General features: G+C 41.1%; 1 protein-coding gene across 1 annotated transcript in view; it reads left to right on the top strand.

Moving 5' to 3' along the window:
• The window catches only part of LOC143661907 (period circadian protein homolog 2-like), an 80,314-nt gene that overhangs the window by 30,554 nt on the left and 32,350 nt on the right, over positions 1-17,410 (top strand). The gene's annotated exons all lie outside the window — the stretch shown is intronic.

Raw genomic sequence — 17,410 nt, 5'->3', positions numbered from 1 at the left:
AAGATTTTTCTGTGAAATCTCTGGGTTCTGTTTTTCTTATCCTGCCCAGTAGGTGGCGCTCGTGGCACACGTTTGTCTGCGGGTCCCACCAGTAAAAGGTGCTGTGGGACCTTAAACTTTGGAAAACTCTCGCCATCCGGGGGGTTTGGTAGCCGAAGCGGCTTGAGCCGGCCTGGGGTCCGAACGCTGGGAGGGTTGCTGGTCGCCGCAGCCTGGGAAAGAGCCCGTCCGAATTTCCTAGTCGGCCCTGGGCAACAAGCGTGGTGGGAGGGCACCAGCGGCAGCGGCCCGCCCGAGAGAGTGCACGTTCCCCGGGAGTCACGGGTTTGGAAGGGGCCTCCCCCACCCATCACCGTTCTCCGCGGCCTGGGGGTTTCCGATCCAATTCTCTCAGTTGGTCCGGGGGGCTGCGCGTGGTGTGGGCGCCAGCCACCTTGGTTTCAGGGGACTGCCTCTCCAATTCTCCCAGCTGGCCCGGGAAGGGGGAAGGGAGTAACTCCGGCCGCTTGACACCCCGCCCGCGCGCCTCGGCGATCTCACCCGAGCTGCTTCTCTCAGCCAGCCAGCCGTTCCAGGATGGGGTACGCTGTCTTTTTTATCTCTGTTGTGGCTTTGGGCACTTTCTGTATCGTTTCTACTCCCCTAGTAGCTGTCCTGGAGAAGAAACTAAGATCCGCGCGTCTTACTAAGCCGCCATCTTCCAGGAAGTCCCCTTGTTACTTTTAATGGAAGCATATTGCAATCTTTCTGTTAACTATAGATCCTAGTTTGCATTTTTCTATCCCATTTTCAACACCTTTCACTGTTCATTATTCTCCCTCATGTAAAAACATTCTTATATTTGTATATTTAATCATCATTATTGTCCACTCTAGGTTTCACTAAGTTATAGAGTCCCAGGCTTTATTTTCTATCTTTCCTTCTGTGTCATACATGCCCCCAGCCTTCCTCTTTTAACCACACTCATATTCAACTTTGTTTAGTGTACATACAATAGTGTGCTACCATCAGATAATGTGCTATCCATTTATGGATCTTTACATTCAATCCTTTTGAACATTATGTTCTCCTTGGGCATCCAATGTCCAGTCTCTACCCTCTTTTTATCTCCCAATAACCTGTGCTCTCAACTTTAACTCTCAAAGTTCATCCATTAATGTGAGTTCATATCTGTGAGATCATATAGTATTTGTCCTTTTGTTTCTGACTCATTTCACTCAACATAATGTCCTCAAGTTTCATCTATGTTGTTGTATGCTTCATGACTTTATTCTGATATATCAAATCTTACTTTTTTCTCTTTTTACCTTTACTGCTAATCTTCACTTCTATGCTCTTCTCCAGACCTCTCTCTCCTGTCTTTTCCTATCTACCTGAAGTGCTACAAGTATTTCTTCCAAAGCAGGTCTCTTGTTCACAGACTATCCCAGTGTCTTTTTGAAAATATTTTAAACTGTCCCTCATTTTTTTCTCTTACTATTTCTATTGAGATATCTTCACATACATATAGCCCATCTAAAGTATACAATCATTGGTTCACAATATCATCACATAGTTGTGTGCTTAACATCATGATCCTTTTTAGAACATTTGCATCACTCCTGAAAAGGAAAAAGAAAAAACTCACACATACCATACCTGTTACCCCTCCCATTGACCACTAGTATTTCATTCTACCCAATTTATTTTACTCTTCATCCACCCCATTTTTTGTTTATTTGTTGTCCATATGTTTTACTAATCTGTCCATACCCTGGATAAAAGGAGCAACAGACACAAGGCTTATACAATTCCACAGTCAGATGTTAAAATTTATATCTTTATACAATCTTCTTCAAGAATCAAAGCTACTTGAGCACCGCTCAACAGTTTCAGATACTTCTCTCCAGTCACTCCAATACACCATAAATTGAAAAGGGATATCCATCTATATAATGCATCAGACTAATCTCCAGGATAACTTCTCATCTCTGTTGAAATCTGTCAGTCACTGAAACTTTATTTTGTCTCATTTCTCTGTTCCCCCTTTTGGCCAAAAAGTTTTTCTCAATCCCTTGATGCTTGGTTCTGGCTCACCTCAGGGTTTCTGTCCCACATTGACAGAGAGATTTACACCCCTGGGAGTCATGCCCCATGCAGAGGGGAGGGCAGTGAGTTCACCTGCTGAGTTGGTTTAGAGAGAAAGGCCACATCTGAGCAACAAAAGAGGTTCTCTGGGGGTGACTTTTAGGCCTGATTTTAAGTAGGCTTATCCTATCCTTTGCAGGAATAAGTTTCATAGGGGTGAACCACAAGATTGAGGGCTTAGCCTATTGATTTGGTTGTCCCCACTGCTTGTGAGAAGATCAGAAATTCTCCAAATGGGGAAGTTGAATATTTCCTCCTTTCTCCCAAGTCCACCCAAGGGGAACTTGCAAATATTTCTTTATTCACCCCCTCATATTACTCTGGGATATATTGGGGCATCACACTAACCTGGAGAAACCAAACCAGACCTCCTGCCCTATTCAAGAGTCCATGTAATTATGGTGTTCAACTAAATTAGCCATATTAGTTAAGTTAGGAAATTTGCTACCCAAAATATAAATTTTGCACCAAATGCACATTTCTCCCTTTGGTTTCACATGGAAATTGAAGTATTAAAATATGGATGATGTCATCCTTTACTCTGTATTGTACTCTACCTTAGTTTATCCAGATCAGCTTCATTCATCTCTATTCAAAGTCTGATCACTTTTTCATCTTTTTAAACAGTTCCTGTTTGGGGTAGTGCTGACTTTCATAGCTTCAGAGCTTTAACATTGAATCTGTGGTTTCACATAAATTTCTGAAGTTTCTGAGAATGACCAGGTTATGTAAAAACATCTCAGTATCTCAGAATTTAGAAATAATAGTTACAACCCTTGAATCTATATGATGGCTGTAAAGACCTTACTATCTAGGACCATTTACCATAGGCCCCAATCTGATATCCCATATTCTCAATTTCAGTTCACTGAGTTTTTATATTATAGTTAATTCATATAGTTAGGCCATCTCCATCCATTATGAATCTCCAGTGCTACTGCCATAAACACCAGGGTGCAAATGTCCATTCGTGTCTCCACTCTCAGTTCCTCCAGGTATATACCTAGTAACAGCATTGCAGGATCATATGGCAACCCTACCCCTAGCCTCCTGGGGAATGACCACATGGTCTTCCTGAAGGGCTGCACCTCTCAGTTTCCCTAAGAGCAGTGAATAGGTACATTTCCTTCTCCACATTTTCTCCAGCACTTATTTCTCTTTGTTCCCTTTTAAACAGTTTTATACATATCATACAATCCAACCTAAGTAAAAATCAATGTTTCCTGGTATAATCACATAGCCATGCCTTCACCACCACAACCTATATGAAGACATTTCTTTTTCTTCAGCAAAGAATCCAATACCCTTTCCCCAAATTCCCTGCTTGTTGACATTTAGTTTTGGCATAATGCCTTTGTTACATTCAGTGGAAGCATATTGCAATGTTACTGTTGACTATAAACTCTAGCTTGCATTGATTGTATTTTTTTCCTGTTATTTTAGTTTGTAAGCTGCTGGATTGCCATATACCAGAAATGGAAAGGCTTTCATAAAAGGAATTAAATAAGTTGCAAGTTTACATTTCTAATACTATGAAAATGTCCAAACTAATGCATCCAGGGAAAGATACCTTAATTCAAGAAAGCCCAATGCATGTGGAACACCTCTGTCAGCTGGGAAGACATGCTGGTTCCTTGCTTGTCCCTTGCTCCTGGGCTCTGTGCTTTCAGCCTCTGTTCCTATGTGGGGGTTCCTCACTTTACTTCTCCAGGACTGGCCTTCATCTCTTGGCTTCCCTTGGCTCTCTTCATGTTCTGGGTTGCTTAACATCTCATGGCAACTTCTGCTGGGCTCCAGACATCTCTGAACATCCGTGTCTCTGTTCTCTGATGCAACTGTTCTCTAGTGTAAAGCAAGAAGCTCTCTTTGTTGGATCTCTTCTATCAGTTCTGCTCTGAAGTCATTGTCAGCTCTGTTGTTTCTGGCTCTCTCCAAAATGTTCCTCTTTTAAAGGATTCCAGTAAACTAATCAAGATCCACCTGAAATGGGTGGAGTGACATTTCCATCTAATCAAAAGGTCAAACCCACAATTGGGCGTGACACATCTCCATGAAGAAAATCTAATCAAATGTTTCCACCTCACTATTGAATCAGGATTAAAAGAAATGGCTGCTTCCACAAGGTTGAATCAAGATTAAAACATGGGGCAGGCCACGGTGGCTCAGCAGGCAAGGATGCTTGCCTGCCATGCCAGAGGACCTGGGTTCGATTCCTGGTTCCTTCCCATGTTAAAAAAAAAAGACTAAAACATGGCTTTTCTGGGGTACATAATACTTTCAAACTGGCAAACTATATACCATCTCTTCTTCAATACCTTGCAATGTTGACATTCATTTGTTCTCTCTAATGCAAAAATATTCTTATATTTGTATACTTGATCACTATCATTGTCTATTGGAGGCATTCCTCAGTTTTACTGTCTCTGTTTTTATCCTCTATCTTTCCTTCTGGTGTCATAGATGTACCCAGCCCTTCTGCATAAACCATACTCACATACAGCATCATTCAGTGTACTTATATTATTGTGCTACCATATATTGCTACATATTTCTTAATTTTTACAATCAGTCCTGTTGTACATTCTGTACTCCTTCAGCACTAATTGCCTAACCTCTACCCTCTTTCTATCTCCTAATAACTTGTTTCCTTAATTTTAACTCTCAAAGTTCACTCATTAGTATTAGTTCATATTAGTAAGACCATACAGTATTTGTCTTTTGGTTTCTGGCTAATTTTACTCAGCATAATGTCCCCAAGGTTCATCCACATTGTTACATGCTTCATGACTTTATTCTGTCTTACAGCTATGTAATATTCCATCATAAGTGTATACTACAGCTTGTTTAGCCACTTGTCCATTTGTGGACATTTGGATTGTTTCCCTCTCTTGGCAATTGTAAATAATGCTGCTATTAACATCAATGTGCAAGCAGAGAAGATAGGATTTAACAAATGAGTATGACTTGCTGAATCATTATATTGATATTTCTGTTGGTCTCCAGTGTCTTGGAGCAGCTAGAAGAAAAAATGAAAAATAGTGGAACTGTATCTCATTCCAAACTTTAAAATCTGTTCTATAACTACTTGTTAAAATGTACTTGGAAATTTATTGCTTGTATATATATATGTCATTGTTCACAATAAAAAATAAGTTAAAAAAAATACACCGGTGTGCAAAGGTCTGTTTGTGTCCTTGCCCTCAGTTCCTCTGAATATGTACCTCGTAATGGGATTTCTGGATCATATGGTGTATTAGTTAGGGTTCTCTAGAGAAACAGAACCAACAGGGAACACTTGCAAATATAAAATTTATGAAAGTGTCTCACGTGACCGTAGGAATGCAGAGTCCAAAATCCACAGGGCAGGCTGCGAAGCCAATGACTCCAATGGATGGCCTGGACGAACTCCACAGGAGAGGCTCACCAGCCAAAGCAGGAATGCAACCTGTTCTCCTCTGAGTCCTCCTTAAAAGGCTTCCCATGATTGGATTTAGCATCACTAATTGCAGAAGACACTCCCCTTTGGCTGATTACAAATGGAATCAGCTGTGGATGTAGCTGACGTGATCATGACCTAATCCTATGAAATGTCCTCATTGCAACAGACAGGCCAGCGCTTGCCCAATCAGATGAACAGGTACCACAACTTGGCCAAGTTGACACCTGTCCCTAACCATGACAGTCCACCCCTTGTCAACTTGGCACATATATATATATATATATATCACCTTAGACCATACTTAATTTCCAAATGAAAACAAATAAACGCACATTTTTTTTTTTCCTGACAATACTCAACTGTCCTGCATATAACTGGAAACACATTAAATCTCTCCAGAATAGCGTGCAAATCCTTGGGCAACATTCATTCTTAAACTTGATATCTTACAACTTAAATAGTATAACACAAACAAAACAGCATTACAGTCCTCGTTTCTGTAACTGATCACGTGGTCGAAGTTCATATTTATCACTACCTTCTTCCACTACCCATTCCATGTTCCCTTTCCCCTCAGCAAGCACTTCAGCTGGCCGTGGTTCTTTGCCTGGTGGGGTGACCCAAACCTTCATTCCTGAAGTCTCAGAGCCATTAGTGGTCCTGCCTGGATTGTGTTGTTGCAGTTTTCCATTGATTTTAATCACAGGGCATGGTAGTACTAATAGACGCCCCAGGGGATCTCCTATATTCCAAGAAAACTCTTCTTTACCTCCATTATGTAGTTGCAGTCCTACTTCCTTCTGATAGTCAGGGTCAATTACCCCAGACAATAATGTAATCCCCTTCTTGGTGTGTTGATCCAGAGGCATAAGTAGCCCAAAGTGGCCAGGTGGCAATCTTAACTTCCAGTTCAGTGGTATCACTGTTGTTTCTCCTGGAGAAAGCACACCCCGTTTTGGAACTAAAACCTGTAGACCAGCAGAACTCAGGGTAGCAGGGACAGGAAGCAAAAATTTTCCTAGTGGATCACTAGGAGTAATAGTGAGTGGCACCACACCCATTTCCACCCCTTGGTTCCTGGACCCATGGATCCTGGCTATGGGAGAAACAGCACCATACAGTGGACGCTGATTCAAAGCATACACAGCTTCCTGGAGAACATTACCCCAGCCTTTCAAGTTTTTGCTACCTAGTTGGCACCGTAATTGAGTTTTCAAAAGGCCATTCCACCGTTCTATCAATCCAGCAGCTTCTGGATGATGGGGAACATGGTAAGACCAGAGAATTCCATGAGCATGTGCCCATTCTCGCACTTCATTTGCTGTGAAGTGTGTTCCTTGATCCGAAGCAATGCTATGTGGAATACCATGACGATGGATAAGGCATTCTGTAAGCCCACGGATAGTAGTTTTGGCAGAAGCATTGCGTGCAGGGAAAGCAAACCCATATCCAGAGTATGTGTCTATTCCAGTTAGAACAAATTGCTGCCCCTTCCATGAAGGGAGTGGTCCAATGTAATCAACCTGCAACCATGTAGCTGGCTGGTCACCTCGGGGAATGGTGCCATATCGGGGGCTGAGTGTGGGTCTCTGCTGCTGGCAGATTGGGCACTCAGCAGTGGCTGTAGCCAGGTCAGCCTTGGTGAGTGGAAGTCCATGTTGCTGAGCCCATGCATAACCTCCATCCCTACCACCATGACCACTTTGTTCATGAGCCCATCGGGCAATAACAGGAGTTGCTGGGGAAACAGGCTGACTGGTATCCATAGAACAGGTCATCTTATCCACTTTATTATTAAAACCTTCCTCTGCTGAAGTCACCCTCTGGTGTGCATTCACATGGGACACAAATATCTTCATGTTTTTAGCCCACTCAGAAAGGTCTATCCACATACTTCTTCCCCAGACCTCTTTGTCACCAATTTTCCAATTATGGTCTTTCCAAGTCCCTGACCATCCAGCCAAACCATTAGCAACAGCCCATGAGTCAGTATACAAACGCACCTCTGGCCAGTTTTCCTTCCAAGCAAAATGAACAACCAGGTGCACTGCTCGAAGTTCTGCCCACTGGGAGGATTTCCCCTCACCACTGTCCTTCAAGGACACCCCAGAAAGGGGTTGTAATACTGCAGCTGTCCACTTTCGGGTGGTACCTGCATATCGTGCTGAACCATCTGTAAACCAGGCCCGAGTTTTCTCTTCCTCAGTCAATTCACTGTAAGGAACTCCCCAAGAGGCCATAGCTCTGGTCTGGGGAAGAGAAGGTAATGTGGCAGCAGGAGTGGAAACCATGGGCATTTGTGCCACTTCTTCATGTAACTTACTTGTGCCTTCAGGACCTGCTCTGGCTCTATCTCGTATATACCATTTCCACTTTACAATAGAGTGCTGCTGTGCACGCCCAACTTTATGGCTTGGTGGGTCAGACAACACCCAACTCATGATAGGCAACTCAGGTCTCATGGTAACTTGGTGGCCCATGGTTAAGCGTTCAGTCTCTACTAAGGCCCAGTAGCAGGCCAAAAGCTGTTTCTCAAAAGGAGAGTAGTTATCTGCAGCAGATGGTAAGGCTTTGCTCCAAAATCCTAAGGGTCTGCGTTGTGATTCTCCTATAGGGGCCTGCCAAAGGCTCCAGACAGCATCTCTATTTGCCACTGACACTTCCAGCACCATTGGATCTGCTGGGTCATATGGCCCAAGTGGCAGAGCAGCTTGCACAGCAGCCTGGACCTGTCGCAGAGCCTCCTCTTGTTCAGGTCCCCACTCAAAATTAGCAGCTTTTCTGGTCACTCGATAAATGGGCCGGAGTAGCACACCCAAATGAGGAATATGTTGTCGCCAAAATCCAAAAAGACCAACTAGGCGTTGTGCCTCTTTTTTGGATGTGGGAGGGGCCAGATGCAGCAATTTATCCTTCACCTTAGAAGGGATATCTCGACATGCCCCACACCACTGGACACCTAAAAATTTTACTGAGGTGGAAGGCCCCTGTATTTTTGTTGGATTTATCTCCCATCCTCTGACACGCAAATGCCTTACCAGTAAATCTAGAGTAGTTGCTACTTCTTGCTCACTAGGTCCAATCAACATGATATCATCAATATAATGGACCAGTTTGATGTCTTGTGGGAGGGAGAAATGATCAAGGTCTCTGCGAACAAGATTATGACATAGGGCTGGAGAGTTGATATACCCCTGAGGTAGGACAGTGAAAGTATATTGCTGATCTTGCCAGCTGAAAGCAAACTGTTTCTGGTGGTCCTTACTAATAGCTATTGAGAAAAAAGCATTTGCCAGATCAATAGCTGCATACCAGGTACCAGGGGATGTATTGATTTTCTCAAGCAATGATACTACATCTGGAACAGCAGCTGCAATTGGAGTTACCACCTGGTTGAGTTTACGATAATCCACTGTCATTCTCCAAGACCCATCTGTTTTCTGCACAGGCCAAATAGGAGAGTTGAATGGGGATGTGGTGGGAATCACCACCCCTGCATCTTTCAAGTCCTTAAGAGTGGCAGTAATCTCTGCAATCCCTCCAGGAATACGATATTGCTTTTGATTTACTTTTTTGCTTGGTAGGGGCAGTTCTAGTGGCTTCCACTTCGCCTTCCCCACCATAATAGCCCTCGCTGCATGAGTTAGAGAACCAACGTGGGGATTCTGCCAGTTGCTCAGTATGTCTATGCCAATTATACATTCCGGAACTGGGGAAATAACTACAGGATGGGTCCGGGGGCCCACTGGACCCACTGTGAGACGGACCTGAGCTAAAACTCCATTGATCACCTGGCCTCCATAAGCCCCCACTCTGAGTGGTGGTCCAGAGTGACGTTTTGGGTCCCCTGGAATTAATGTCACTTCTGAACCAGTGTCTAATAATCCCCAAAATATCTGATCATTTCCTTTTCCCCAATGCACAGTTACCCTGGTAAAAGGCCGTCGGTCTCCTTGGGGAAGACTTAGAGGAAGGTTAACAGTATAAATTTGTGGCAGTGTAACAGGTTTCTTCCCCATAGGGACCTGGCCTCCCCTTCATTCAAGGGGCTCAGGGTCTGTAAACTGTTTCAAGTCTGGAAATTGGTTAAGGGGCCGTGACTCTGTGTTTTTGTAATTCAGGTTAGACTTCTGTTCCCTTGACCTAGAACTCTTTTGTTTATACAGCTCCAACAAGAATTTAGTAGGCTGCCCTTCTATTGTATTTCTAGGCACCCCATGATTTACTAGCCAATGCCACAAATCTCTGCGTGTCATATAATTTTGATGACCCCTTTGAGTTTGTTGTCTATTATAATACCCACGTCTACCCTGTCTTTGGTGATTAAGTGCTGCCACCTGGCTTCTGCCAACTCGGGATCCTGTCATCCCCATTGTGTTTAAGGATTCCAGCTCAGTGACAGCAGTTCCTACAGTAATATCTGACCTACAGAGAAGTGCAACCACAGAGCTCTTGAGGGATGATGGTGCTAGTCTCACAAATTTATTTCTCACTGTTCTGGTAAAAGGTGCATCCTCTGGACATTCCTGGGGTGTAAGAGCAGGCTTTGCATGATAAATCCACTCTAACATCCCAATCTCTCTAAGCCTCTGGATCCCGTCATCTACATTATACCAGGGCAGTTCTGGCATTTCAACCTCAGGTAATGTTGGCCACCTTTTGATCCATGTTTCAACCAACCACCCAAACAAGCTGTTAACACCTTTTCTAACTGCTCGAGCTATAACATTGAATGCAGAATCTCTGCTTAGTGGGCCCATATCAATAAATTCAGCCTGATCCAGCCTTATATTCCTCCCACCATTATCCCACACTCTTAAAATCCATTGCCACACATATTCCCCTGATTTCTGTCTATATAAATTGGAAAACTCACACAGTTCTTTTGGAGTATAACATACCTCCTCATGTGTGATACTTTGTACCTCACCTTTAGGGGCCTGTTGGGACTTTAGTCTAGTTATAGGTCTAGAAGAAATGAGGGGTGGTGGGGGTGGGTCATGAAAAGAATTAGAAATATCTTCCAAGCCATTTGCTTCAGGGCTTTCATTTGCAGTTTCATCTGGTGAAACAGGATTAATAACTCTAGGGCTAATCCCTTCAGGAGGAGGTTGGGTGGCCAATTCCTCAAGGCCAGCTGGAGGTGGGGCGGCTATGTCCTCAGGGCAGACTATTACAGGGTTATCTAAAGAAGGCTCAGCATGGTCTAGGGTTTCAACCTCACCCCCAACATCATTATCAATCCATATGTCACCATCCCATTTTTCAGGGTCCCACTCCTTTCCAATCAATGCCCTCACTTTAACGGCAGACACCATGCAAGACTGAGATTTCGGTTTACGTTGTAAAGTTGCTACTCTAACAATAAGATTCTGAGTCTGATTTTCAGAGATCTCAAGTCTACGGCTACAGGAAATAAAATTTTCCTTCAGGATACTCATAGAAACCTCTACATATTTCAGACGGCACTTAAGCTTCTTGTTTGAAGCCTTAAGCCCATCCCTTTCACCCTTTAATGTAGACAGTGTATCTAACAACAACCAACCAACATCTCTATAACTCTTATTCCTACAAAACTCTGTAAAGGTGTCAAAAACATTATCCCCCAGAGTCTGGCTTCGTACAAGCGAAGCATTAGGAGAATCGAATGATGATATTTTGACTATCTCCTTTGCCAACTCAGTCCATGGATTGGGAGTGTCATTCTGATTACGGGAATCAGAGTCCTTAGTGTCTCTGAGCCCAGTCAGAGTAGAAAACCATTCATAAAAACCCATTTTTAAGATTCTGTTCCTTAAGAACCACTCCCGGTACCAAGATGTATTAGTTAGGGTTCTCTAGAGAAACAGAACCAACAGGGAACACTTGCAAATATAAAATTTATGAAAGTGTCTCACGTGACCGTAGGAACGCAGAGTCCAAAATCCACAGGGCAGGCTGCGAAGCCGATGACTCCAATGGATGGCCTGGACGAACTCCACAGGAGAGGCTGACCAGCCAAAGCAGGAATGCAACCTGTCTCCTCTGAGTCCTCCTTAAAAGGCTTCCCATGATTGGATTTAGCATCACTAATTGCAGAAGACACTCCCCTTTGGCTGATTACAAATGGAATCAGCTGTGGATGTAGCTGACGTGATCATGACCTAATCCTATGAAATGTCCTCATTGCAACGGACAGGCCAGCGCTTGCCCAATCAGATGAACAGGTACCACAACTTGGCCAAGTTGACACCTGTCCCTAACCATGACATATGGTAATTGTACACTTAGCTTCCCGAGGAAATGCCAAACTGTCTTCCAGAGTAGTTGCGCCATTTTACATTTCCACCAATGGTTGGAACACAATGGTTAAGTGTGACTCTCCACATCCTCTCTAGCGCTTGTCATTTTCTGTTTTTTTTTTTTTTATATTGGCCATTCTAGTGGATGTGAGATGATATCTTATTGTGGTTTTAATTTACATTTCCCCAATAGCCAGTGAAGCTGGGTATCTTTTCAAATGCCTTTCAGCCATTTGTATTTCCTCTTCTTTAAAGTGTCTGTTCATGTCTTTTGTTCCTTTTAAAATGGAGTTGTTTGTCTTTTCTGGTGTTGTTGTGTTGTAGTATCTTTTTCATATATTCTATCCAGAATATATGCGGATATGTGGATACATGGTTTCCAAATATTGTCTCCCATTGTGTAGGCTGCCTTTTTACTTTCCTAACAAAGTTCTTTCATGAACAAAAGTGCTTAATTTTGAGGTGCTCCCATTTATGTATTTCCTTTTTCATACCTCATGCTTTGGTTATAAGGTCTAGGAAACCACCTTCTATCACAAAATTTATAAAATATTTCCCTACATTTCCTTCTAAAAGTTTTATGGTTTAGCTCTAATGTTTAGGTCTTGATCCATTTTGAGTTAATTTTAGTATAGGTTGTGGGGTATGGATCCTCTTTCATTCTTTTGCATATGGATATCCAGATCTCCAAACACTATTTATTGATGAGGTTGTTCTGTTCCAATTGGGTTTCTTTGACTCCCTTATAAAAGATCAATTGTCCTTAGATAAGAAGGCCTATTTCTGGATACTCAATGTGATTCCATTGGTCAGTATATCTATCTATATGCCAGTACCATGCTTTTTGACCACTGTAGCTTTGTAATATGCTCTAAAGTCAGGTAATGTGAGCCCTCTCACTTCATTTTTCTTTTTCAAGATATTTTTAGCCATTTGGGGCACTCTGACCTTCCAAATAAATTTGGTTATTGGTTTTTCTATTTTTGCAAAGTAAGTTTTTGGGATTTTAATTGGTATTGCATTGAATCTATAATTCAAGTTGGGTAGAATTGACATCTTAACTATATTTAGTCTTACAATCTATGAATACAGTATGCCCTTCCATTTATTTGGGTTTTCCATGATTTTTTTTTTTTTTTTTTAGCAATTTACTGTAGTTTTCTGTTTATAGGCTGTGGTAGTTAGATTCAGTTGTCAACTTGGTCAGGTGAAGGCATCTCATTTTGTTGTTGCGGACATGAGTCAATGGTACTCATGTGTTGCTAATTATATCTTCAGTTGGCTGGGAGGCATGCCTGCTGCAATGAATGATTTTTTATTTGACTGGCTGGTGCTTAAATGAGAGAACTCAACATAGCACAGCCTAAGCAGTTTAGCATACCTCATCTCGGCACTCACAACTCAGCCAGGCCTTTGGAGCTGCAGAGAGAAATCACCCCCTGGGAAAGTCATTGGAACCCAGAGGCCTGGAGAGAGGGTCAGCAGAGACCATCCTGTACTTTCCCATGTAAGAAGGAACCTCAGTGGAAAGTTAGCTGCCTTTCCTCTGAAGAACTAGCAAAATAAATCCCCTTTTATTAAAAGCCAATCCATCTCTGGTGTGTTGCATTCTGGCAGCTAGCAAACTAGAACATAGGTCTTTTGTGTCCTTATTTAAATTTATTACTAAATATTTGATTCTTTTGGTTGCTACTGTAAATCAAAAATTTTTTCTTGATTTCCTCCTCAGATTGCTCATTACTAGTATATAGAAACACTACTGATTTTTGGATGTTGATCTTGTACTTTGCCACTTTGCTGTACTCAGTTATTAGCTCCAGTAGCTTTGCTTTAGATTTTGTGATTTTCAACATTTAGTATCATGCCATCTCCAAACAATGAGAGTTTTACTTTTTCCTTTCCAATTTGGATGTTTTCTATTTCTTTTCTTTTTTTTTTTTTTTTATCTAAATTGCTTCCAGCACAATGTTGAAGAACAATGGTGACATCGGGTATGCTTGCCTTGCTCTGATTTTAGAAGGAAAAGCTTTCAATCTTTCCCCACGGAGGATGATGTTAGCTATGGGTTTTTCATATATTCCCTTTATCATGTTGAAGAAGTTCCCTTCTTTTCCTATCCTTTGAAGTGTTTTCATCAAGAAAGGATATTGAATTTTGTCACATGCCTTTTCTGCATCAATTGAAATCAAAATGTTGTTGAACCCTGACTTATTGATATGGTGTATTACATTTATTTTCTTGTGTTGAATCAGCCTTGCCTACCTGGAATAAATCCCACTTGGTCATGGTGTATAATACTTTTATGTGCTGCTAGATTTGATTTGCAAGTATTTTGTTAAGGATTTTTGCATCTATAGTCATTAAAGGGATTGGTCTGTAATTTTTTTTTTCTTGTAGCATCTTTGTCTCGCTTTGTTATTAGGATGATGTTGGCTTCATAGACTGAGTAGCTTTTCCTCCTCTGCAGTTTTTTTTTTTTGAACAGTATGAGTAAATTGCTATTAATTCATTTTTGAATGCTTGGTAGAATTCATACATGAAGCCATCTGGTCCTGGATTTTTCATTTTGGGGAACTTCTTGATGACTGATTTAATCTCTATTCTTGTGATTGGTTTGTTGAGGCCATCTACTTGTTCTCCAGCTAATGTTGGTTGTTCATGCCTTTCTAGGAAGTTATCCATTTAATCTATGTTGTCTAGTTTACTAGCATATAGTTGCTCATACTCTCCTTTTATTAACTCCTTTATTTCTGCAGGGTAAGTGCTTACGTCTCCTCTTCTATTTCTGATTTTATTTATTTGCATCCTCTCTTTTTTTGCCAACCTAGCAAAGGGTCTATAGATTTTATAAATTATCTCAAAGAATCAACTGCTAGTTTTGCTGATTTTCTTGACTGTTTTCAGGTTCTCAATTTCATTTATTTCTGCTCTACTTTTCATTATTTCTTTCCTTTGGTTTGCTTTGGGGTTCATTTGCTGTTCTTTCTCTAGTACTTCCAAGTGAACAGTGAACTCCTCTAAATTTGCTCTTTCTTTTTTTTTTACCAATGACATATTCCAAGTTTATTCTCGAATGTCAATTCACATCATTGGGACCATACAGTATTTGTCTTTTAGTTTTTGGCTAGACTCACTCAGCATAATGTTTTCTAGGTCCATCCATGTTATTACATGCTTCATAAGTTTATCCTGTCTTAAAGCTGCTTAATATTCCATCGTATGTATATACCACAGTTTGTTTAGCCACTTGTCTGTTGATGGACATTTTGGCTGTTTCCATCTCTTTGCAATTGTAAATAACGCTGCCATAAACATTGGTGTGCAAATGTCCGTTTGAGTTTTTGCCCTTAATTCCTTTGAGTAGATTCCCAGCAATGGTATTGCTGGGTCGTATGGCAATTCTATATTCAGCTTTTTGAGGAACCGCCAAACTGCCTTCCACAGTGGTTGCACCATTTGACATTCCCACCAACAGTGGATAAGTGTGCCTCTTTCACCGCATCCTCTCCAGCACTTGTCATTTTCTGTTTTGTTGATAATGGCCATTCTGGTGGGTGTGAGATGATATCTCATTGTGGTTTTGATTTGCATTTCTCTAATGGCCAGGGACATTGAGCATCTCTTCATGTGCCTTTTGACCATTTGTGTTTCCTCCTCTGAGAGGTGTCTATTCAAGTCTTTTTCCCATTTTGTAATTGGGTTCACTGTCTTTTTGTTGTTGAGTTGAACAATCTCTTTATAAATTCTGGATACTAGACCTTTATCTGATATGTCATTTCCAAATATTGTCTCCCATTGTGTAGGCTGTCTTTCTACTTTCTTGATGAAGTTCTTTGATGCACAAAAGTGTTTAATTTTGAGGAGTTCCCATTTATTTATTTCCTTCTTCAGTGCTCTTGCTTTAGGTTTAAGGTCCATAAAACCGCCTCCAATTGTAAGATTCATAAGATATCTCCCTACATTTTCCTCTAACTGTTTTATGGTCTTAGACCTAATGTTTAGATCTTTGATCCATTTTGAGTTAACTTTTGTGTAGGGTGTGAGATATGGGTCTTCTTTCATTCTTTTGCATATGGATATCCAGTTCTCTAGGCACCATTTATTGAAGAGACTGTTCTGTCCCAGGTGAGTTGGCTTGACTGCCTTATCAAAGATCAAATGCCCATAGATGAGAGGGTCTATATCTGAGCACTCTATTCGATTCCATTGGTCGATATATCTATCTTTATACCAATACCATGCTGTTTAGACCACTGTGGCTTCATAATATGCCTTAAAGTCAGACAGTGCAAGACCTCCAGCTTCGTTTTTTTCCTCAAGATGTTTTTAGCAATTCGGGGCACCCTGCCCTTCCAGATAAATTTGCTTATTGGTTTTTCTATTTCTGAAAAATAAGTTGTTGGGATTTTGATTGGTATTGCATTGAATCTGTAAATCAATTTAGGTAGGATTGACATCTTAACTATATTTAGTCTTCCAATCCATGAACACGGTATGCCCTTCCATCTATTTAGGTCTTCTGTGATTTCTTTTAGCAGTTTTTTGTAGTTTTCTTTATATAGGTTTTTTGTCTCTTTAGTTAAATTTATTCCTAGGTATTTTATTCTTTTAGTTGCAATTGTAAATGGGATGCGTTTCTTGATTTCCCCCTCCGCTTGTTCATTGCTAGTGTATAGAAATGCTACAGATTTTTGAATGTTGATTTTGTAACCTGCTACTTTGCTGTACTCATTTATTAGCTCTAGTAGTTTTGTTGTGGATTTTTCTGGGTTTTCGATGTATAGTGTCATATCGTCTGCAAACAGTGATAGTTTTACTTCTTCCTTTCCAATTTTGATGCCTTGTATTTCTTTTTCTTGTCTACTTGCTCTGGCTAGAACCTCCAACACAATGTTGAATAATAGTGGTGATAGTGGACATCCTTGTCTTGTTCCTGATCTTAGGGGGAAATTTTTCAATTTTTCCCCATTGAGGATGATATTAGCTGTGGGTTTTTCATATATTCCCTCTATCATTTTAAGGCAGTTCCCTTGTATTCCTATTTTTTGAAGTGTTTTCAACAGGAAAGGATGTTGAATCTTGTCAAATGCCTTCTCTGCATCAATTGAGATGATCATGTGATTTTTCTGCTTTGATTTGTTGATATGGTGTATTACATTAATTGATTTTCTTATGTTGACCCATCCTTGCATACCTGGGATGAATCCTACTTGGTCATGATGTATAATTCTTTTAATGTGTTGTTGGATACGATTTGCTAGAATTTTATTGAGGATTTTTGCATCTATATTCATTAGAGAGATTGGCCTGTAGTTTTCTTTTTTTTGTAATATCTTTGCCTGGTTTTGGTATGAGGGTTATGTTGGCTTCATAGAATGAATTAGGTAGTTTTCCCTCCACTTCGATTTTTTTGAAGAGTTTGAGGAGAGTTGGTACTAATTCTTTCTGGAATGTTTGATAGAATTCAGATGTGAAGCCGTCTGGTCCTGGACTTTTCTTTTTAGGAAGCTTTTGAATGACTGCTTCAATTTCTTTACTTGTGATTGGTTTGTTGAGGTCATCT

Source organism: Tamandua tetradactyla, chromosome 18, assembly GCF_023851605.1.
Source record: "Tamandua tetradactyla isolate mTamTet1 chromosome 18, mTamTet1.pri, whole genome shotgun sequence".
NCBI lineage: Eukaryota > Metazoa > Chordata > Mammalia > Pilosa > Myrmecophagidae > Tamandua > Tamandua tetradactyla.
This window is presented reverse-complemented; position numbering and strand designations above follow the sequence as displayed.